The sequence below is a fragment of the Orbicella franksi genome, chromosome 13 (assembly GCF_964199315.1).
Source record: "Orbicella franksi chromosome 13, jaOrbFran1.1, whole genome shotgun sequence".
Taxonomy (NCBI): domain Eukaryota; kingdom Metazoa; phylum Cnidaria; class Anthozoa; order Scleractinia; family Merulinidae; genus Orbicella; species Orbicella franksi.
Genome location: NC_138157.1, coordinates 11,067,412 through 11,091,020, shown reverse-complemented (window position 1 = coordinate 11,091,020; position 23,609 = coordinate 11,067,412). Strand labels below are relative to the sequence as shown.

Genomic DNA, 23,609 nt, shown 5'->3' with positions numbered 1-23,609 from the left:
AATCTTGTTTTAAAAACTTCTTTTCAAAGTTAATTTCGTAACGGGTGACCAAACTGTGGTAAGTACTAATTAGTTTTACAGCCTAGGGATGCACCGTAATAATTCGAGTTAGAGCCCGGAGCGAAAAATCGACAAAATACTAGAAAACGGCATGTTGTTTGGTAGCAAAGGCTTTATGAGGTGAGAGAGGATGATCTATGATGAGGCTAACGCCTCAAGTACTGCATAAAAAATAGTGTTTTTTTTATTGAGTGAATATGATTTTATACACCTTGCCTCACTTTGTGTTGCATTGTGTCTTGAACAAAAAACAAAACATAGAATCGCCCAATATGGGACTTGAACCCATGACCCTCAGATTAAAAGTCTGATGCTCTACCGACTGAGCTAACCGGGCGGCTCATACATATAACGAGACAAATGATGGAAATTTGTCTTGATGCGGTGCACAGTACTAATATTATCGTGAAACTAAAAACAGTACCAGTTGTGGACTTCTAAATACTCGCTAATACCAAAAAATGCAGTTGGCCTCCATTCCCCTCTGGTTCCATATCGATCCATAACAATGCACCGTTTTGAACTCTGGCTTATTAGATGCAGTTTATTGAAAGGAAAAGTTATGAATTGATGAAAAAAAAATGAATTGATGTTTGTTTGCAATTTACTCCGTGTAACTTGCAACGGAGTGACTGGAATGTTTTTCAGGTTATACGACTCTCACTGAAACTGTATTCAGTTACTGGCTGACAACAAAGTGCAACCTAAAAAGTAAGTCGTCTCCTCGCACACACGGGCAAACCACGCCCAAGAGCAAGAAGTAAGTGCCAAGATGACCAGTATATTACAAAGCATTTCCTAGTAGAATCGAAGGGTATAAGAGCCGTACTTTGAACTCAAAATTCCACGCTAAATATCTTGCCTTATTAGCCATCAAAGTGAGAGTTCTAATTACTTGTCGCTAAATGAACACCATGCTACCTGTAAATTCCAGCCCAAACCTAACAGGTGCCTCGTTAGCGCAGTAGGCAGCGCGTCAGTCTCATAATCTGAATTAGAAATCTGAAGGTCGTGAGTTCGATCCTCACACGGGGCACATTTTTTAGAATTTTCTCCCTTTTATTGAAGCCTTTTTCTATAGGGGCTGCACGCGTGCCAAAGGGTTTCAAGCATTTCAGAAAATGTTCCCAAGATTGACGTGCATCACGAGCCATATATCTTTTATATTCACAACTGAATGCTAACCGTGTGATGTAAATAATTTTCACCAGAACATCTCAACAGATTTCTAAAGTTAATACATTAATTGAAAGCTAAGTGAATGCAGATCTCGTAGTACGTGACGATTTTCAGGCTACCATGCGATAAATAGCTAAAAAATCATGTCGTATTTCAATGTAATGAGCGTCAAATTGGCTGTTAACCGTCTCAAACCACATGGTGTTTTCCAATTATTTTCTCTAACAATATCTCCATAGAATTCTACTTTCAATACGTCAGTTAATTAAAAGCTAAGTGAATACAGATTCGACAATGATGATGAGATAAAGATTCACTGAGAACCTCAACTGGCCAAGACTCGGCCATTTGCAGCGTCGAAGCACTGTATCCAGCCAGGGCTGGCTGACATTCGGCCACTAATCATACTAAAATGGCCCGAAGCAAAACTACAAAGAAATATTTATCCGTCCAAATTATCCTTTTGTGACAGCTCTCTTGCTGTGTTTTATCAAAATAGCATGAGCTATGTAGGTATACGTAGGGGATTAATGAGATGTAGGATGTGTATGTATATGTGGGGAATTAATAAGATGTTGGCTGTATAGGTATATGTGGGGAATTAATAAGTGTGCAATGCTATGGATCGATATGGAGCGAGAGAGGAATGGAAGCGAACTGCTTGCATTTTTTGGTATTAGCGAGCAATTAGAAGTCCGAGACAACTAATACGGTTTTTAGAGTCACGATAATCTGAATACGGTCATTTGTAAGAGCCGCCCGGTTCGCTCAGTCGCTAGAGCATCAGACTTTTAATCTGAGGGTCATGGGTTCAACTCCCATATTGGGTGATTAATTATATTTTTTGTTTTCTGTGCAAAGTGAGGCAAGGTCTATAAAGTCATGTCCACTCAGTAAAAATGGCACTCTGTCCTCTGATCTGCTGTTCTTGAGGTGTTAGTCTCATTAAGTCTTTACTACCAAAGATGTATACCGTTTGCTGGGCTACAATATTCCTTTGTGATGTGTCATATCGTAATATTTTAATTGCACTATGAAATTCGGGCATTTGGCTCTTGGTATTACAAATGAAATGTTGGTGAGGGTTGCAACCTTCTGGAAAAGGGCGAGACTGAAAACCAGTACCTGAATACCAGTGGACTCAATCAAGAATCAAGGATGGCTCAATGGAAAAGTCTTTTTAATACTGTTTTAAGTCAATGATAGTTAAACGACATTATGCCTTGTTTTCTTTGATAAAAATAAGCGAGAAAGAGCAAAGATTTTGATGAAAGATAAAAAGTCTGCCCCGTGTGAGGATCGAACTCACGACCTTCAGATTTCGTATTCAGATTATGAGACTGACGCGCTGCCTACTGCGCTAACGAGGCACCTGCAGGTATTGCTCTGAAACGTAGCATGGTCTAGCTCTTCATTAACGACAAATAATTAGAACTTGCACGTTGATTGGCTATCAAAGCGAAATATTTAGAGTGGAATTTTGAATTCAAAGTACGGCTTTTACACCCTTTGATTCTGCTGGGAAATATGTAGTAATGTACCGGTCATCTTGGCAGTTCCCTCTTGCTCTTGGGCGTGGCCTTTCCCATATGTGCGGGGAGACGCCTTACAACAAGCATGTTTTACTTTGTTGTCAGCCGGTGATAGAGGTTCAATGAGAATCGTATAACCTGGAAAACATTTTAGTCACTCCATTACAAATTACACGGAGCAAATTGACTCTTGTTTTTGCGTATTGTCAATTGAAATGGCTTTCAACTGATAAGCGTGTAGAAAACTGCAAAGCTATTCAATTAACTGAGGAACTTTCTTTGCCAACGACCCTCAGAACCGCTTCAGGGGGGCGCAGCCTTTAACGTGATCTTTGCAGTCATACATCAATTCATTTTTTGTTGGTTTGGAGTCATAACTTCTTCTTTAAAAAACTGCATATAATAAGCCCGAGCTCAAAATGGTGCATGGAGCCAAATAGGGACTGAGACCAACTGGAATTCTCGGTGTGATCAGAATTTGAAGTCCACAACTGATACAGGTGTTAGTGTCACGATAATATCAATAATGTACACCGCATCAAGACAAAGTTCCATCACTTGTTACCTCATTTGTGTGAGCCGCCCGGTTAGCTCAGTTGGTAGAGCATCAGACTTTTAATCTGAGGGTCAAAGGTTCAAGTCCTATATTGGGCGATAATTCTAATTTTTTGTTTTCTGTACAAAGTGAGGCAAGGTCTATAAAGTCATATCCACTCGGTAAAAATGGCACTCTGTCCTCTACTGTTCTTGAGGTGTTAGTCTCATAAAGTCTTCACTCCCAAATATGTGTGCCGTTTGCTGGGCTTCAATTTTCTTTGAAATGTATCATATCATAGTATTTCACTTGCGCTATGAAATTTGGCCGTTTTGCTCGTGGTATCACAAATGAAATGTTGGTGAGGGTTACAACCTTCTGGAAAAGGGTGAGACTAAAAACCAGTACCTGAATACCAGTGCACTCAATCAAGAATCAAGGAGGGCTCAATGGAAAAGTCTATTTAATACTATTTCAAGTTATAGTGATTGTTAAACGAGATTATTACTTGTTTTCTTTCATAAAAATAAACGAGAAAGAGCAAAGATTTCGATGAAAGAGAAATAATCAAAATTATCATATGACCCGTACGGCCCCGCGCGCAATTTCCTTGGAAAACCATAAGAAAAAAGGTCCCGTATGAGGGCCGTACGCGTCGAAGTGATAGTGCCAGAAAAACCCGTACGGCCCTACTAGAAACGCGTACAGCAAAATCGATGGGAGTTAATCGCAAAAACAACTTTTTTTGCTGCAAAAGTTTGTTCTCTTCAAGATGAGTGATGAAAGTCAACATTCTGAGAGTGAATTCTACTTTCCAGGCGACCTATCTGATGCAGAACTACTCCGAAAGCTTTGAAAGAAAGTCAACACTCATCGCAAACGAAGAAGTTCACAACTTCCTCGGAAGCTAACAACAAGCAAACCTGTAGGCGTTCAAGAAAACAACTTTTCTGGATGAACTGTCCGACAGTTAACCTTTGGAATAAGCAAACAGTCTTGAGGCGAAACTTCTTTCAGTGGAATGCATCAAAGAATTCATCGTGCGTCAAAAGCAAGAAAACCAGCAACGCGAAGAAAACAAAGTACGATATAAGCTTAAATCAGTTAAATGTTCTCTTCGAGTTTCCAGAGTTTCTGGGAGAAGTTGGTTAAACCAGAGAAATGACAAACATACCTTGTGTACAGTAGGATAAATTGCTCTGCAGTTTCTACTTCAGTGTTCTTTGAAGAGACAAAACTGAGTACGAACACAATTTCATTACCGTACAGTTCATCCAGATAATAAAACTCGCTTGTGTTTAATGGTGTAATTTCCGCTACACAGCAAAGCCGGCAAAGTCAGTAGACCCAGGCACTGTTTGCGAGACCCAACATCGGCGTCATTAATATTGAGTTGCTGGTTCTCCCTTATACAAGAAAATCCAAGATGAAGAAGATTTGTGAACAATTTCAGTGAAGCGTGAAGCGAGCGTTTGTCCCTCGCTAAGTTTTTGATGGTTTTGACATATTGTTGACAGCTTTATGTCAACTTTCTGTTGGCTTTTTAGCGTGAATTGTAATTGTGGACTTTACATGAAAAAATGAGTCGTGTTTTTCGATGACTTGTGAGTTTCTTGTTCGATGCGAAGAAATAACTGACAAGTTTTTATTGTAGTTGTTCCGCGCGCGGCCGTCTGATGTTATGTGATCGCGTCCTATTTAGGTTCAAACAGAAGTTTCAAAATTTTCAACACAAGTGGTCATATGATAAAATGCTTATTGACTGAGTAAGGTCGGGCCGGACGGAGAAATATTTGGCTCTCGGTCAGAACGTACGGACCTCGAGCCAAATATTTTCCCGTCCGGCCCTCCCACTCAGTCAATAAGTACATAGTCTGCCCCGTGTGAGGATCGAACTCACGACTTTCACATTCCTAATTCAGGTTATGACACTGACACGCTGCCTATTGCGCTAACGAGGCAGCTAAGGGGTTTGCTCTGATACTTAGCATGGTCTTCATTAGCGACAAGTAATTAGAGCTCGCACTTTGATCTCCTATCAAAGCGAGATATTTAGAGTGGAATTTTGAATTCAAAGTACGGCTTTTACACCCCTCGATTCTGCTGGGAAATACGTTGTAATGTACCGGTCATCTTGGCACTTACCTCCTGCTCTTGGGCGTGGCCTTTCCCATATGTACAGGATACGCCTTTCAACAAGTATGTTTTACTTTGTTGTCAGCCGGTGATAGAGGTTCAATGGACAGGAAGTTATTGGTATTTGCAATGAATAGTAAGAGACATTATTCCAATTTTGTGTGCTTTATTTACGGATTAGAGGAAAAGAACTCGAAATCAGAAGTTATCTTTGCCGTTTGCCGTCTGCCGTTAACGTCATGCTTAACCTCTCTAATGAGAGTCGTATAACCTGGAAAACATTTTAGTTACTCCATTACAAATTACACGGAGCAAATTGACTCTTGTTTTTGCGTGTTGTCAATTGAAATGGCTTTGAACTGATACTGGCGTGTAGATAAATGCAAAGCTATTCAATTAACTGAGAAACTTTCTTTGCCAGCGACTCTCAAAGCCGCTTTAGGGGGGCGCAGCCTTCAACTTGACCTTTGCAATCATACATCAATTCATTTCATGTCGGTTTGGATCTAAAACTTCTTCTTTAAAAAGCTGCATCTGGTAAGCCCGAGCTCAAAATGGTGCATGGAGCCAAATACGAATGGAGGCCGACTGCAATTCTCGGTATGATCAGAATTAGAAGTCCACAACTGATACAGGTGTTGGTGTCACGATAATATCAATAATGTGCACTGGTATCACGACAAAGTTCCACTATTTGCACCGTCATTTGTATGAGCCGCCCGGTTAGCTCAGTCGGTAGAGCATCAGACTTTTAATCTGAGGGTCATGGGTTCAAGTCCCATATTGGGCGATTCTATTTTTTGTCTTTGTTCAAGACACAATGCAACACAAAGTGAGGCAAGGTGTATGAAATCATACCCATACAGTAAAAAGCACTATTTCCTATGCAATACTTGAGATGTTAGCCTCATCATAGATCTTCTTCTCTTGCCTCATAAAGCCTTTAAAGCCTTTACTACCGGACAACATGCCGTTTTCTAGTATTTTGTTGATTTAGCGTCCCGAGCGCCAAATCGAATTATTACGGTGCATCCCTAACCTGTAAACTAATTAGTGCTAACCACGATTTTGTCGGCTCTTACGAAATTAACTTCGAGAAGATGTTTTCAAAAAACGGATTGTTGGAATATAGATAACTTGAATACTAGTAAACTCAATCAAGAATCAAGGAGGGCTCAATGGAAAAGTCTAGTTAATTTTTTTTTAAAATTGAGAGATAATGATCGTAAAAAAAATACATTCCCTGTTCATACTTTAATTGAGATAATTGCGAGAGAAAAAAAATATTGCGATAAAAGGGCGAGAATTCTCAAAAGCGCAGCTGTAACGTGACCTTTGCAATCATACATTAATTCATCAGATATGTCGGTTTGGATTTACAGGTTATTCTTTAAAAAACCTGCTTCTGATAAGCCAGAGCTCAAAACAGTGCAATGTTATGGAGCCAAAGAGGAATGGAGGCCAACTGCAATTCTCTCTACAACTGAAACGGTTTTTAGTTTCATCAATACTGTGCACCACATCAAGATCAAGTTCCATCATTTGTCTCGTCATTTGTCACGTCATTTGTATGAGCCGCCCGGTTAGCTCAGTCGGTAGAGCATCAGACTTTTAATCTGAGGGTCATGGGTTCAAGTCCCATTTTGGGCGATTTTATTGTTTGTTTGTTTTCTTAATTTTTTTATCATAGTGTCTTGTTACGGTGCACGCCTTGTAAAACTAATTAGAACTTGCCCCGATTTGATCGACTGTTACGAATTTAAATATCAAAAAGAACATTCTTAGTTTGATTGAAGTTAAACCTGTTTATTAATGAAAAATTTTAGTTAAAAATCAGAATATCTCGGAATGAAAAAGATGACTATTGTCTATAATTTGTTTCCACTTCTGTCATCATCCAGCCCCAACGCAATGAAAAAACGCTGAATACCAGTATCAAGAATCAAGAAGAGCTAAATGGAAAAGTCTATATAACACTATTTTAAAATTAAGACATAAAGGATCGTTTAAAAGATATTCCTCGTTTCCTTTAAAAAGAACAAAAAAAGAGATTTCGATAAAGAGAAAAAAACTGAAAAGACTGCCCCGTGTGAGGATCGAACTCGCGACCTTCAGATTTCTAATTCGGATTATGAGACTGATGCGCTGCCTACTGCGCTAACGAGGCACCTGGAAAACTACCTTTGAAACTTAGCGTAATCTTCACTAGCGACAAGTAATTAATTAGAACTCGAACTTTCGACAGCCATGAATTCAAAGTACGGCTATTAGCCTCGACTCTGCAGGGATATGTTTTGTTATATACCGGTCATCTTGGCACTTACCTCTTGCTCTTAGGCGTGGGCTGCCCATGTGTGCGAGGAGATTACTTTCAACAAGTATGATGTACTTTCATGCTGAGCCGGTGATACAGTTTCAGAGAGAGATTATGATATCTTGGTTTCAGGGAGAGTCGTATAACCTGGAAAACATTTCAGACAGCCTATGTTGCAAAAGCAAAACAACAACGAAACATTTTTCCTTCTAAATTATCCCATTACGACAGCTCTCCTCCTGTGTTTCATAATAGCAAGGGCTATTCATCGCAGTCAAATTCCCTTTGTCGACACACCACCACTGACTCCACTAGTGACGCCAAAACTAACTCCACTAGGGACGCCATTTTGAATTCCCCTTTGATTTTAAAACTTTTTTCCTACTTGATTGGAAATTACAGGCAAATATAGTATATTAAAAACATGTAAACCAAGCTAGGCAGGCCAGAGTAATTTCCTTTTCCACTTTTAGCTTAACTGAAATGGGTCAAAATTTTGCCATCTTTAAATAATCCAAAAATAACACTGACGTTTCTTAATGGATTTTATTATTTCATTTCCTTTTGATAATTTAGCCGATTAGGGGTTCAAGGGGGAGTGAAGAAACTTTCCAGATATCAGGAGTCTGAATAGCAGCGATATCTTCGAGATCTCTGACATTTGATATTGACATTTTGAGATGTAAGCTGTGTTGGTATATATACGGGACTAATGAGATGTACGATCTTTAGGTATATGTGGGGGATTAATGAGATGCAGGTTGTATAGGTATATGTGGGGGATTAATGAGATGTAGGATGTGTAGGTATATGTGGGGGATTAATGAGATGTAGGATGTGTAGGTATATGTGGGGGATTAATGAGATGTAGGATGTGTAGGTATATGTGGGGGATTAATGAGATGTAGGATGTGTAGGTATATGTGGGGGATTAATGAGATGTAGGATGTATAGGTATATGAAAGGGATTAATGATATGTAGGATGTGTAGGTATATGTTGGGGATTAATGAGATGCAAGAGATGACTTACAATTAGGTTATCTGACTTTGCTGTCAGCCAGTGATACAGTTCCAGTGAAAGTCGTATAACCTGAAAAACATTTCAGTCACTCCGTTGTAAATTGAACGGAGCAAATTGATTTTATCTCGGTTTGGATTTTGGTTTTCCTTTTAAAAAACTGCATCTAATGAACCAGAACAGTGAAATGTTATGCATCGATATGGAGCCAGAGGGGAATGGAGGTCAACTGCATTTTTCGGTATTAGCGAGCATTTAGAAGTCCACAACTCGTACTGTTTTTAGTTTCACGATAATACTAATAATGTGCATCGCATCAAGACAAAGTTCCATCTTTTGTCTCGTCATTTGTATGAGCCGCCCGGTTAGCTCAGTCGGTAGAGCATCAGACTTTTAATCTGAAGGTCATGGATTCAAGTCCCATACTGGGAGAATATATAGATCTACGCCAGGCTAAAAGCGTAGCTCCTAGGCCGGGTTGTCCAAAGCCCGATTAAGCTAACCCAGAAAAAGGTAGAATTTTGATTTGAGTTTTGTAACTTTGCGGTGAAGTTTTCTGTATATTGTTTGGCCTTCCGTTTTGAGTTTTAACAGGAGCCATAATCGGGGACGGAGACCGTAAGCGCGCGCCATTTCTAGTATTGGGGCTGCCCCCATGATATGGGACAATAATTCTATTTTTAGAACAAATTGCGCCATCACCTGCGGCACACGCGCGTACATGCTGCGAGGATTTTTGCGGATGTCGCGCGGGGGAAATGGCGTACAAGATTCCCGACGTTTTTCATGTTTTTGGCCCACAACTCAACGCGTTTACGTCTGTTGGAATTTTGCTTAAGTATTTTCGTCGTAAGCTGCTCCAGTCTGAGTGAAGTAAGACAGTGTCGAATTTAAGTATGTTCCGCTTTAAGCTTATATATATCGCTGACCAGGCTGTGTTCCGACGGATGCTTCTTTTACATGAGCTGTACATTACTCCACTTTAAATTTCACGTACGTTGAAGATTAACAGCTTTTCCATTACACAGCAAAAACCAACTGGATATATTTAGATATAGCAGAGCTTCAGGACTTCATAGTTTCCCAGCTCCTCTTGCCACACGCTTGCGAGGAATTTGCCAGTCTATCGCGATTGAAAAGTTTGCTAGTTTGGTCAGTTTGAGTTTCGTCTGAATTGTAAGCAACGCTTGATGTTTCATCAAGGCCCAATAACTTTACGTCCGTAGATACTGCTCAGTTTTATTCGTGTACAAATCTAGTAAATTCTCTGTTGTCGATGAATGAGAGCGCCCGCCGATGCGTTTTTTTTTACAGTCCAAGTAAACATGGCAAATTGTACTTCCGCCGCACTTTCGTGTGAAAGCGTACATCGAACTCAAACAATAACTCTATAGTTTTTAAATATGTTTAAGATTGATAAATGTTTGAGAACATATTAAAAGCTGAGTTGAAAATATGTGAATAAAGCAGAAATAATCAGGAAAGTTACGATGACGCTTTCTTTAATCAACTTCGAATAACGATTCCGATTTTGTTGATCGAGTTATCAAAACTCCTTGTCTATTTTCATTTTCGCAGTGTGAAACTTCACCATGCTTATTTTGAAGAACTCCCCCACATGATGTTACTAGCCTTTTTTGCGTTCGTGAAATTTGTTGCAGCATCTCAGCACAAAAGATAAAGAAAGAAATCTTTGTCAAGATTTGTTGACAATTGAAAACACCGACGCGGACTTGAAAGTGCACGAGCTGCACTATGCAAATGAGCTAATTGTACGCGTCAGACTTTCCTTTCAAAAACTTTTGCAAACTCACCAAACGAGCAGAAACAATAAAAAACCATCAAAACAGGTTTTGGTTATGATTAACCATTGTCTGAGAAACTCACAAATTAACTCGATACCAGAGTAGAGAGTTTTCTTGCTATATTCTTAAATCAGAACAAACGCAAAAACATACGCGTAAGCTTACAACTAGCGTGAGTAAATCTTATTATTCATTCCCAGCGCGAGATTGAAGTGTTTTCGACCCTGAAAAGCCCACCTTTTCCGTCAGCTCAGAGCATAAAACTACATATAAGCGCCCTGGTTCGTATTCCCTGCCTTATTCCCTGCCATCGCTGTGAAGAATACGCAAGATAATCTCTCAAGGTCTCTCAACTCTCACCATTTGATCACGCAACGTGACAACATCCCCGCGAGAGCCCCCGACATGTGCGTGGATCCGCGCGGATATATGACGTCAGGATGGCGCAATTTGTTCTGAAAATAGAAAAATTGTCCTATATCATAGGTGCGCGCGGATCCCAAGGCTTACGGTCTCCGTCCCCGATTACGGCTCCTGGTTTTAATAATTACCCTATACACAAAACAAAACAGCAAAAAACATTTGTATAGAAGAAAAAGTTATAATTTGGTTAACTTTTAATCCCGGGTTAGCGTTAACCGGCTTCCGAGCAATCCTGCCCTGTTTCCAACAAGTTAACCTAATATGAGCCCTCGATCCAATGGATAACCAGCACTTGGGCAGCGGTCAACTTAAAAAAAGACGTGACCTCGAGAAGCTGTAAACTTGAGCCCGCGACATCGTCACGAGATACTGATCAGCGGATACCTTGTTTTGACAGGTGTCAATTGATCATTATGATCATTATTTGGAGTATGGCCGCCATGTTGGGCAACTGCGTCGCCGTCGTCACCGTCGTGCGTACGCGCCCACGAGCTAGCCATTATAACCATGAGAAAATCAACTCATGGGTTTCTTTTTCTTTCCTACATGAGTATGGGGCTCCGCTTGACGGCCCTTCGCGCCGCCGGAGCTCCGCTATAATTCTATTTTTTACGCCTCATCCAGATAGATTATCCTCTCTTGCCTCATAGAGCTTCAAGCATCAAAAAGAACTTGTCGTTTTCTAGTACTTTGTTCATTTAGTGCCCTTGGGACTAAATGGAATTATTACGATGCATTCCTAGCCTGTAAAACTAATGAGGACTTACCACGATTTGATCGACTGTTCTGAAAGTAACTTTGAGAACAAGTTTTAAAAAGAAGATTGTTGGAATATAAGTATCAAAAACAACATTTCTGAGTTAGACTGAAATTAAATATATTTATAAAGGACCATAAATGAAAGTTTATGGTTAAAAATCAGAATACATTTTAATAAAACAAAGACGAGTATTGCTCATAATTGTTTCCAATTCTGTTATCAGTCCGTCAAACGTATCGAGACCTCAAATACAGTGAAAAGAACCTGAATACCAGTAGACTCATTCAAGAATCAAGGAGGGCTCAATGGAAAAGTCTTTTTGATACCATTTGAAAATTAAAACGTAATGATCGTTTGAAAGATATTTCTTGTTTCTTTCAGTTGAGATAATCGAAAGAGAAAAAAGATTTCAATAAAAGAGAGAAAGTTCTTAAAAGTCTGTCCCGTTTGAGGATCGAACTCAAAAGGTCAGATTTCTAATTCAGATTATGAGACTGACGCGCTGCCTACTGTGCTAACGAGGCACTTGAAGGGTTTCCTCTCGAACGTAGCATGGTCTTCATCAGCGAGGAGTAATTAGAACTCGCACTCTGACTGGTGAGTGAGATGTTTAGCGTGGAATTTTGAAGTCAAAGTACGGATTTTACCCTCGATTCTGCTGGGAAATGTGTTGTAATATACCGGTCATCTAAGCACTTACCTCTTGCTCTTGGACGTGGTTTGCCCGTGTGTGCAAGAAGATGACTTACACCAAGTAGGTTGTCCTTTGCTGTCAGCCGGTGATGCAGTTTCATTGAGAGCCATTTAACCTAGAATACAGACCCGTCACTCCATTACAAAATACAGAGAGTGAATTGGGTCTAGGTTTTGTTAATTGTCAATTGAAATGGCTTTGATTGACCGCGCGTGAAGATAATGTAAAGCTTTTCAGTGAACTGAGGAATTTTCTATGCCAGCGACTCTTAAAGCCATTTCAGAGACGCTCAGCTGTAACGTGACGTTTGCAATCATACGTCAATTCATTTACTTATTTCGGTTTCAATTTACACCGCTTCTTCTCTAAAAAAACCCATCTGATAAGCCCGAGCTCAAAACTGTGCAATGTTATGGAGCCAAAGAGGAATGGAGGCCGACTGCAATTTTCGATATCACCAGAATTAGAGGTCCACAACTGATACGGGTTTTAGAGTCACGATAATATCATTAATGTGCACTGGTTTCAAGACAAAATTCCATCATTTGTCACGTCGTTTGTATGAGCCGCCCGGTTAGCTCAGTCGGTAGAGCATCAGACTTTTAATCTGAGGGTCATGGGTTCAAGTCCCATATTGGGCGATTTTAATTTTTTGTTTTTTGTTCAAGGCACAATGCAACACAAAGTGAGGCAAGGTGTATTAATAGGCAATTGACCAAGCGTGAGGTCAAGATGGCTGGATATTGTTCAAGTTCTTTTTTTGTGTGTTTATGGACCGAGACGGAGTCGAGGTCCATAAACACGCAAAAAAAGAACCAGGCCAATATCCAGCCATCTTGACCGAACAAGTTTGCATGATGAATAATACATTTATTTTATGGCTTTCGGGGAAATTTTTCCTGCGGGACACAGCGGCTAGTCCCGAGCGGGCAAGATAGCTCCGTCTTGCCAGCTCGGATAGCCAATCACAGCGCAGGATTTGATTCATATCGTCCGCTCACGGAGCTAGCCATATAATAAAGGGTCATATCCACTCAGTAAAAATAGCGGTATGTCCTCTGTTTTACTTGAGGTATTAGCCTCATCATAGATCTTCCTGTCTTGCCTCATTAAGCCTTAACTACCAAAAACCATGCCGTTTTCTGGTATTTTGTTGATTTAGCGTTCCGGGCGCTAAATCGAATTAGTACGGTGCATCCTTAGCCTCTAAAACCAGTTAGTACTTACCAAGATTTGGTCGACTGTTACGAAATTAACTTTGAGAAAAAGTTTTAAGAAAAGATTTTTGGAATATAAATAACCTGAATAAAAACAGACTCAATCAAAAATCAAAGAGGGCTCAGTGGAATAGTCTATTAAATTAACAAATAAAGAAACGTAAGCCGTGTATTACACTGTGATAAAACACGACGGGCATTTGAGAACACGAGGGAAATGTAAAAAACACGAGCCGCAGGCAATGCGGCGAAAAACATAAAATACGCCTCTTCTATGTTTTATACTCTGATAAAACATGGGTTTTTGACCAATCAGAGCGTGCGCAGGGTCCTCTCTATATTATAATACTATTTCAAAATTAAGACATAATGATCGTAGAAAAAGAAATTCCCTGTTTATACTTTAACTCAGATAATCGAAAGAGAAAAAAGATTGCAATAAAATGGAGAGAATTCTCGAATGTCCGCCCCTTGTGAGGGTCGAACTCACGATCTTCAAATTTTGTAATTCAGATTATGAGACTGACGCGCCGCCTACTATGCTAACGAGGCAGCTGAAGGGTTTGTATTGAAACTTAGCATGGTCTTCATTGGCACAGTTAGTAACTGTGTTCATTGGTGACAAGTGATTAGAACCCACACTTTGATCGGCTATCAAAGCGAGATATTTAGCGTGGAATTTTGAATTCAAAGTACGGCTTTTCAGCCTCGATTCTGCAAGGAAATTTGTTGTAATATACCGGTCATCTTGGCACTTACCCCTTGCTCTTGAGCGTGGTTTGCCCATGTTTGCGAGCAGATGACTTTCAATTTAGGTTGTACTTTGTTGTCAGGCGGTACTAATGTTTTCCAGCTTATACGACTTTCATTAAAACTGTATTAGCTTGTATTGAATACAAGCTAATACAGTTTTAATGAAAGTCGTATAAGCTGGAAAACATTTCATTCACCCCATTACAAATTACACCCCCCCTGTGCCTGCTTTATAGTTTGTTTGTTTGTTTGTTTCTTTGTTTGATATTAGGGCTGCCTCATGACTGGATGCCTCAATGGTGGTTTTTGTTTGTTTGACGAGAAGAAAGACACGTTTTCATGTTCACACAAGCTGCCGTGGTCAGGAGTAAAAGCGGGTAAGAACCTAGAACTAAAATTATTGCCGGGGCTCCTCCATATAATAATTCACCCATGTAGGTAGACTCAAAAGAGTTGTGTTTCAGTTTCTTTTTTGTTTTCGCAAACGCGCGCCGTGTTCAACTTGAGCTTCACTGAGACACGAGCCGAAGAAACGCATTGTGTCACATGGGTAGGAATGGCCGCAAAATGCAGAAATGGCGGTAACTCTCAAATTAACGAAGTACTTGGGGCTCTAGTGCTATAAGCACGGTCATTCCGTTAAAAATTTACACCATTTCAGTGACCTTTTTTGAATGAAAATACTCGAATAAAGGAATTTAACTAGGCCAAGGTGCATTTGACGATTATTTCTGTTTGAATTGTAGACGAAAGGTTGTCGTTTTGTCAATGAATGGCTAAAAACCTCGTAACACGGGTCATTACAGATTTAACAAAAAGTTTTTATTTTCCTCATGGTGTTTCATCTGAGGACAAGTATTGATTTAATAACGTAAATCAATAACAACACAGTTGATTAAAAATTTAGCATGGTTCCATTTCCGCCACTTGGTAATTAGCTGTGAAAACAAGACCAGTTTTCTCAATAAAAAGCATTTATTTTTCATCAATAAAGCGAAACCGTTGAAGTGAAACACTTAGCTATTGATCAACTTGAAGTTGATAAAGGTGAATTTGTCGCAGTAGTGAGTTTGTGAGAGTTTTGGGATCTGCGAGGTTATACAATAATCCATACACACGCGCCATTTTGTTTTTCAGAACTTGAGTTTCACTTCAGTACACTTAACACTACTGGCAAGGAAGGTCCAACTTCAAATGCAGAGTACAAAGGCTCCTCCCTTGAAATATAAACGTGACAAATGGTCTGCAAGAGTGGAGTGCATCCTTAACTGGCTACTGCTACGTTGACATGTGCGGTGCCACAGGCGGTGGATCATACGGGGGTAAAGGGGTGAGGATAAACGGTACATTCCATGTTAAGGAGGGAACCAAACTTATTGTGTTGGTGGGCCAGCGAGGTGTTGAACGTCCTCCGCAATACAGAAGTGGTGGCGATGGGGGATCATTTGTGTTTTTTCCTTCCAACAGTATCCCCCTCAGTATTGCTGGCAGGAGTGGAAGGGAGCAATATATGAGACGGCGGACCAGGACAAGCGAGTGACGCTAAAGGATTGATGCTTGACACCGTTGGACAGTGCGGCCGGTTGACTTGTGTTGAACCATGAGTTTGGTGGGAATTAGTTGAAGGATACAGTGGCACAGGATTCAGTGGTGATGGTGAATGCTTCAATCACAGCCAGGCAATCATGCAGTGCAATGAATCGGCAGCGCAATCATTTCTAAACGGTGGAAGAGGCGGATCTCAAGATTATCGTGACTGTTGCGATGGCGGGTTTGGTGGAGGTGGAGCATCATCTATTTATGTACCAGGGGAAGGGGGGAGGTACTCTGGTAGAAGTGTTAACGGAAGCTTTGCAGATACCGTAAATCCTCGAATTAGCGCTCGGGGCCCTTATTTCAAATTTAGGAGAAGACGGGGGGCGCTTAATCGAGGGGGGGGGGCGCTTGTTTATTTTTTTTCCAAACCGTGACCTGACATGATCATTTTTTTAATAAATCATTTGCGCGTAAACAAAAACATAAGCTTTTTATCGACATAAAAACCTAATCCTAAACTTTAAATCGCGGCACCGTTAGTATTTGTACTTTTTTCCAAACTTTACGTGTTCATAAACTGAAACAATGCACAAATCTGATACCACACCACGAAACCCGTATACATCCTTTGCTGCCTCATTACTCGTCCACAAAATGGGGGGAACGGAGGGGGGCGGTTATTCGAGGAGGGGGGGCGGTTATTTTAAATTTTGGCCGATAGGAGGGGCGCTTATTCGAAGGGGGCGCTAATTCGAGAGGGGGGGGGGGCGCTAATTCGAGGATTTACGGTATCTTCATGTCCGGTGGTGGCGGTTCGTTTGTTCCCACTAAAACGTGAAATGCGGAGACAGGAGCATGCGACAAAGGGGATGGTTACGTCACATTTCGCTTCTTGGGTTATAACAGGCCTTGAACCTTTCATAGACTTTCATGAATTTAGAATGGAAACATAAATACATGTAGTAACAGAATAACAAAGACAATGATGATCAAAGATTGAGAACAGAACTTGTAACTTATAGAAGTTAAATGAGTGTCAGTTAAATATATTATAAAATTCACCTCTTTAAGGTTTTTATTATCACTAGAATAAAAGCTATATATAATGCAGTTAAGTCTCTATAACAATCACCCTTGAGCAGGATAAACTGATCGTGTCGATAAGAGTAAATTGAATGCTTATCGATGTATAGTCGCGACTTAAACCCTGGCATTTAAAACTAATGAAAGAGCAAACAGATCGATAACGCAGTTTTAGTTTAATCTCAAGCTCAAAATTTCTCACGCTTGTCCAATCCTGCCTTCTCTTCAAAACAAGAACCTGAAATGACCAAAATTCTGCACTTTCTAGAGAACGTGTACCACGACGGTTGCATTGATTACAAATGAATCACTGAGAAATGAAATGATATGCAGGACAGCTCCATTAAGATCGATGCATAATAATCTTGACGCGAATCGAAAATCAAAATCGTAAAATATACTAAATTCAATATTTACTAGGCATATAGTCCTTGGCGTCGCCGACGGCATTGCTTAAGCTCCCATTTACATGGGAGGTCAGTCTCTCATCCTAAGAGGCTGCTTGTGTGGTTTGCTCATGTTCATCCCAAGAACGATCGATCGCAGATGAGAGTATCGTAAAAAGCCGTAAACAATAATTGCGGCTCCTCGTCAAGGTTCTTTGATAACTCAGCTATAAAGTCGTCAAGCGTTTCGGTACTGAAGTGTGTCCCTCCTGCTGGAACTATCTCGTTTACGTTACTTCACTGATCAGTACCTTTTCATCTTTATACCAATAACTACACGCCAATCGTTTACATCTTCTTCTTCATGATCAGTACAGCTGAAGGTTTTGAACACTTAAAGGCCATCGTCATCAATCGCGTGCTTGATCATTCGATGGGTTGATGCTCGGGGCTTTTCCTCTCTAAACCAAGTAGTAATTACATTGCTTTTTCCATAGCTTCCAATTCTCGCGGACCTCGCTACTTGATTGACTTCAGATCAAATCTAAATGTTGCAGTGACAATGATATCTGGAGGAATAACATTGTAGATTGCGTTGCTTTCGGCGGCGAGGCGCCGGAGGTTTTTTTCGCGGCATTCGCAGACGGTATACGTTGTCGACGAATTTGAACTACCCTTTCGCTGCAACATGTAATATTAGATCGCAGAAAGAACCCTACAATGAACCATGCCAATCAAGGCTTAATCCGACTACTGTAACTCAAGATAAAAATGGTGAACGCGTATATTATATTACTTTATAGCATAAATTATATAGTCGTTACAGAACATAAGCGTGCATATAAAGAATGTTTGGCAAATTAACATATTAAAACGTTACAAGGTTTGTCCGCCATTTTGAATAATCAAATCAAGCCAGTGTCAGAAACTCGTCTGTCCGGTTTGACCGTGACGTAAGTGTTTTCTCATTGGCTCACATCCAAGTCTTTTGTTGTTTCGCTTTATAAGTGCGACACCACCCGGATGGTTGGGCGGCCAATTAATTCCACCGCAATGTACATATCTTTCCTCATCTCACTTAATCTCTCTTAAAACAATACCTCCTGCATAGATAGTCAAGTATTGTACTTCAACGCCCCCCCCCCTCCACCAAATATAAGTAATATAATCAACTATTCTATCTCAACTCCCCCAATATCCCCTCCATGCCTGCATTTCATTATTCCCCTTCATAAACCTACACAGCCTACATCTCGTTTATCCCCCACATATACCTACACATCCTACATTTTATTAATCTCCCACATATACCTACACCTACTTACATCTCATTTATCCCCGACATACGCCTACGCAGCGTACATCTAATTAATTTCCCATCTATACCTCCACATCCTACAACTCATTTATCCCCCACATATACCTACACACCTTACATCTCATTAAACCCCCACATATACCTACACATCCTACATCTCATTAATCCCTTACATATACCCACACATCCCACATCACATTAATCCCCCACATAATCCTATACAGCCTACCTCTTATTGATCCTCCACATATATCTACACATCCTACATCTCATTAAACCCCCACACATACCTACACATCCTGCATCTCATTAATCCCCCACACATACCTACACATCCTGCATCTCATTAATCCCCCACATATACCTACACAGCCTACATCTCATTAATCCCTTACATATACCCACACATCCCACATCACATTAATCCCCCACATAATCCTATACAGCCTACCTCTTATTGATCCTCCACATATATCTACACATCCTACATCTCATTAAACCCCCACACATACCTACACAGCTTACATCTCATTAAACCCCCACATATACCTACACATCCTGCATCTCATTAATCCCCCACACATACCTACACATCCTGCATCTCATTAATCCCCCACATATACCTACACAGCCTACATCTCATTAATCCCCCACATATACCTACACATCCTGCATCTCATTAATCCCCCACATATACCTACACAGCCTACATCTAATCAATCTTCCACATATACCTACACATCCTACATCTTATTTATCCCCCACATATATCTACCCATCCTACATATCATTAATCTCCCCCATATTCCTAAAGAGCCTACATTTCGCTAATTCCCCACATATACCTTCACATCCTACATCTCATTAATCCCCCACATATACCTACACAGCCTACATCTCGTTAATCCCCCACATATACCTACACATCCTGCATCTCATTAATCCCCCACATATACCTACACACCCTACATCTCATTTATCTCCCACATATACTACAAAGCCTACAGCTAATTAATCCCCCACATATACCTACACAGCCTACATCTCATTAATTCCCCACATATACAGTGTGCGTCGCTTCTGGAGTCATTTCAGGTTATTAAGATTACTTGGAACACGTAAATTGAAATATTTTTCGAATTATAGTAAACGTCATGTCATAGATCTTATTTCAAAATGGCTGCCAGTGACTGTTATCTGGTCAAGTTTCCTCAACACCCCTTGAACCCCTCATGGTGCAATATCAAAAGGAAATAAAATAATACAATACTCTAAGAAACTTCGGTGTTTTGGAATAAAGACGGCAAAGTTTTGACCCATTTCAGTTTATGCTAAAAGAGATTTACACGTGGAAAAAAAAAATTACTCTGCCCCCCTCCCCCGGGGGGGGGGCACTGCCATATATTGGCTATATAGGTATGTGCGGCTGTGAAGGATATGGTTTTCAAGCAGTTTACTCTAGGACAGGGCATATAAATCAGAGCGTTTGGGTCTAGAATAGGGTATCATTTTTCACAAAACTGACTAGCTGGTTGAAGATTTTATCTAGACCATCTAATCATTTATCTAGACTATCTAAACCAGGATATTGCCACTCAAAAATAGAAAAAAATCAAATCGGGAAGTTCAAATTTACGCAAATCAACCTCAACTGTGTCGACATATGGGGGGATTTGGGGAGTTTACACTAGTATAGGGTAGCAAAATTCAGCTGAACTAGCTCTGGTATAGGCTAAGGGTTCCAGGGTGCCAGCGGCACATCCCCACCCAGAAATTCCCAAAGTACCCCTCTCCCGGCTCTGGCCTGCCTAGCTTGGTTTACATGTTTTTAATATACTTTCTTTTATTCTTTACCTGTAATTTCTAATCAGGTAGAACTAAAGCCATAAAATTCAAGGGACAATGTCATGAATTGCGCATGTGCGACCTTTCGATCGAAAGTTGAAAAGTTCAGGGGAACTTATTCGCTTCAGTCGAGCGGCGGGCACTCCGGAAATGAGTGTCCGGCCTTGTCTTTATTTTAGCAGTGGAAACCCACCTTGCGAAACCCACACAACGGAAACTCACTGAAATCGCGTTAGATCGGCCTGAAGAGCTGGCAAACAACCAAGAATACAACACAGCAACAGGGTAAGTAGATTTTATTCACAAAATATAAGGAAAAATTAGTTTTAAAGCAAAACCGTTCCGTTCCCATACAAGCCTTTGTAAATTCAAACCGTTGTAACACAACACCTAGCCTCCATATAATGCAAGGCGAGAGTCACGTTTCGCGTATTCAAACTCGGTCGTTATGTATATATACGTAATAGTATATGTCGGCCTTATATGTCACGTCGCGCTGAACGTTCGCATAAAAGTACCAAAAAAAGATAAAATGTTAACTCCTCACATTATGACCTTGGGCCGTCTGTGAGTTGTGAAGTTGAATGATACATGGCTCGTGTTGCAAGACCAATCTTGGGAACATTTCCTGAAATGCTTGAAACCCTTCGGCATGCCTGCAGCCTCTACAGAAAAAGGTTTCAATAAAAGGGAGAAAAATCTCAAAAGTCTGCCCCGTGTGAGGATCGAACTCACCACCTTCAGATTTCTAAATCAGATTATGAGACTGACGCGCTGCCTACTGCGCTAACGAGGCACCTGATGGATTTTCTCTGAAACTTAGCATGGTCTTCATTAGCGACAAGTAATTAGAACTCGCACTTTGATTGGCTATCAAAGTGAGATAATATTGAATTCAAAGTAAGGCTTTTTAACCTCGATTCTTCAGGGAAATGTGTTGTAATATGCTGGTCATCTTGGCACTTACCTCTTGCTCTTGGGCGTGGTTTGCCCGTGTGTGCGAGAAGATGATTTATAATTTAGATTGTACTTTGTTGTCAGCCAGTGATACAGTTTCAGTGAGAGTCATACAACCTGAAAAACATTCCAGTCACTCCATTACAAATTACACGGACCAAATTGAGTCTAGCTTTTGCTTATTGTCAATTGAAATGACTTTGAACTGACCGCGCTTGCAGATAATATAAAGGTTTTCAGTTAACTGAGGAATTTTCTTTGCCAGCCGCAGCGACTCTCAAAGCCACTTCAGAGATGCACAGCTGCAACACGATCTTCACAATCATACATCAATTCATTTTATGTCGGTTTGGATTTATAACTTTTTCTGACGAAACTACATCTGATAAGCCAGAGATCAAAACGGTGGAATGTTATGGAGCTAAAGCGGAGAAATTAAGGAAAGGCCTATTGCAATTCTCGGTATGATCACTATTAGAGGTCCACAACTGATAAGGGTTTCCGTGTCAAGGTAATATCAATAATGTGAACCGCATCAAACAAGGTTCCATCAGTTGTCTCGTCATTTGTATGAGCCGCCCGGTTAGCTCAGTCGGTAGAGCATCAGACTTTTAATCTGAGGGTCATGGGTTCAAGTCCCATATTGGGCGATTTTATTTTTTGTCTTTGTTCAAGACACAATGCAACACAAAGTGAAGCAAGTTGTATAAAATTATATCCATACAGTAAAAAAGCACTATTTCCTATGCAGTACTTGAGATGTTAGCTTCATCCGAGTAGATCATCCACTCATAAATCCTTAACTTTACTATCGAAAAACATGCTGTTTTCTAGTACTTTGTTGATTTACTGCCCCGGGCGCTAAACCGAATTATTGCATCCCTAGCCTCTAAAACTAATTGGTACTTACCACCATTCGGTCGACTGTTACGAAATTAACTTTGAGAAGAAGCTTTTAAAACAAGATTAGTGGAATATAAATAACCTGAATATCAATAAACTCAATCAAGAATCAAGGAGGACTCAACAAAAAAGTCTATTAGAAACTATCTCAGATTTAGACCTAATGATCGTAAAAAAAGACATTCCCTGTTTGTACTTTAATTGATATAATCGAAAGAGAGAAAAGACTTGGATAAAAGGGAGAGAATTCACAAAAATCTGCCCCGTGTGAGGATCGAACTCACGACCTTCAGATTTCTAATTCAGATTATGAGACTGACGCGCTGCCTACTGCGCTAACCAGGCACTTGTAGGATTTGCTCTGAAACTTAGCAAGGTCTCCATTAGCGACAAGTAATAAGAACACGAACTTTGAGTGGCTATCAAGGCGAGAAACTTAGCGTGGAGTTTTGAATTCAAAATACGGCTTTTACTATCGATTCTGCTGGAAAATGTGTTGAAATATACCGGTCATCTTGCCACTTACCTCTTGCTTTTGGGCGTGGTTTGCCCGTGTGTGCGAGGAGACCAGAAGACCAGTTACAATTTAGGTTGTACTTTGTTGTCAGCCAGTGATGCAGTTTCAGGGAGAGTCGTATAACCTGGAAAAAATTACAGTCACTTGATTGCAAAATACAAGGAGCAAATTAAGTCTAGTTTTAGCTATTTGTGAATTGAAATAACTTTGAACTGACCGCGCGCGTAGATAAACGTGAAGCAGTTCAATGGTTTAAAAATAGCCGGTCGGTCTCCCAAAGTAAAAAGCACTATGTCCTCTGTTGTACTTGTGTTAGCCTCATTATAGATCTTCCTCTCTTGCCTCATAAATTCTTTACTACCAAAAAGAAGTTGTCGTTTTCTAACACTTTGTTGATTTAGTGCCACTGAGGCTAAATCGAATTATTACGGTGCATCCTTAGCCTGTAAAACTAATTAGTGTTTACCATAATTTGATGGACTGTTACATAATCTTCTTTAAGTTGAAGTTTGAAAAAAAGGGATTTTTGTAATATAAATATCAAAAGCAGCATTTCTGATTTAGATTGAAATTATATATATCTATAAATGACCATAAATGAAAGTTTGTGGTTAAAAATCAACATAAAAAATAATAA

General features: G+C 40.2%; 12 non-coding genes and 1 pseudogene across 12 annotated transcripts; 9 read left to right on the top strand and 4 right to left on the bottom strand.

Annotated features, from left to right (window-relative positions):
• Positions 1-324: 324 nt before the first annotated feature.
• Positions 325-397, bottom strand: Trnak-uuu (transfer RNA lysine (anticodon UUU)). Its single transcript has one exon. It is a non-coding gene; the product is annotated as a tRNA-Lys (tRNA).
• Positions 398-1,010: 613 nt separating this feature from the next.
• On the top strand, positions 1,011-1,096 carry Trnam-cau (transfer RNA methionine (anticodon CAU)). The gene is given in 2 exon segments: positions 1,011-1,047; positions 1,061-1,096. It is a non-coding gene; the product is annotated as a tRNA-Met (tRNA).
• A 900-nt stretch (positions 1,097-1,996) lies between these two features.
• Trnak-uuu (transfer RNA lysine (anticodon UUU)) lies at positions 1,997-2,069 on the top strand. Its single transcript has one exon. It is a non-coding gene; the product is annotated as a tRNA-Lys (tRNA).
• A 454-nt stretch (positions 2,070-2,523) lies between these two features.
• On the bottom strand, positions 2,524-2,609 carry Trnam-cau (transfer RNA methionine (anticodon CAU)). Its single transcript is given in 2 exon segments — positions 2,524-2,559; positions 2,573-2,609. It is a non-coding gene; the product is annotated as a tRNA-Met (tRNA).
• Positions 2,610-3,352: 743 nt separating this feature from the next.
• Trnak-uuu (transfer RNA lysine (anticodon UUU)) lies at positions 3,353-3,425 on the top strand. Its single transcript has one exon. It is a non-coding gene; the product is annotated as a tRNA-Lys (tRNA).
• Positions 3,426-6,159: 2,734 nt separating this feature from the next.
• On the top strand, positions 6,160-6,232 carry Trnak-uuu (transfer RNA lysine (anticodon UUU)). The gene has a single exon. It is a non-coding gene; the product is annotated as a tRNA-Lys (tRNA).
• Positions 6,233-7,019: 787 nt separating this feature from the next.
• Positions 7,020-7,092, top strand: Trnak-uuu (transfer RNA lysine (anticodon UUU)). Its single transcript has one exon. It is a non-coding gene; the product is annotated as a tRNA-Lys (tRNA).
• A 2,042-nt stretch (positions 7,093-9,134) lies between these two features.
• On the top strand, positions 9,135-9,207 carry Trnak-uuu (transfer RNA lysine (anticodon UUU)). The gene has a single exon. It is a non-coding gene; the product is annotated as a tRNA-Lys (tRNA).
• Positions 9,208-13,025: 3,818 nt separating this feature from the next.
• Positions 13,026-13,098, top strand: Trnak-uuu (transfer RNA lysine (anticodon UUU)). The gene has a single exon. It is a non-coding gene; the product is annotated as a tRNA-Lys (tRNA).
• Positions 13,099-15,373: 2,275 nt separating this feature from the next.
• Positions 15,374-18,692, top strand: LOC145465501 (uncharacterized; annotated as a pseudogene).
• Positions 18,693-21,305: 2,613 nt separating this feature from the next.
• Positions 21,306-21,391, bottom strand: Trnam-cau (transfer RNA methionine (anticodon CAU)). The gene is given in 2 exon segments: positions 21,306-21,341; positions 21,355-21,391. It is a non-coding gene; the product is annotated as a tRNA-Met (tRNA).
• A 738-nt stretch (positions 21,392-22,129) lies between these two features.
• Positions 22,130-22,202, top strand: Trnak-uuu (transfer RNA lysine (anticodon UUU)). The gene has a single exon. It is a non-coding gene; the product is annotated as a tRNA-Lys (tRNA).
• A 512-nt stretch (positions 22,203-22,714) lies between these two features.
• Positions 22,715-22,800, bottom strand: Trnam-cau (transfer RNA methionine (anticodon CAU)). Its single transcript is given in 2 exon segments — positions 22,715-22,750; positions 22,764-22,800. It is a non-coding gene; the product is annotated as a tRNA-Met (tRNA).
• Between the last annotated feature and the right edge of the window lie 809 nt (positions 22,801-23,609).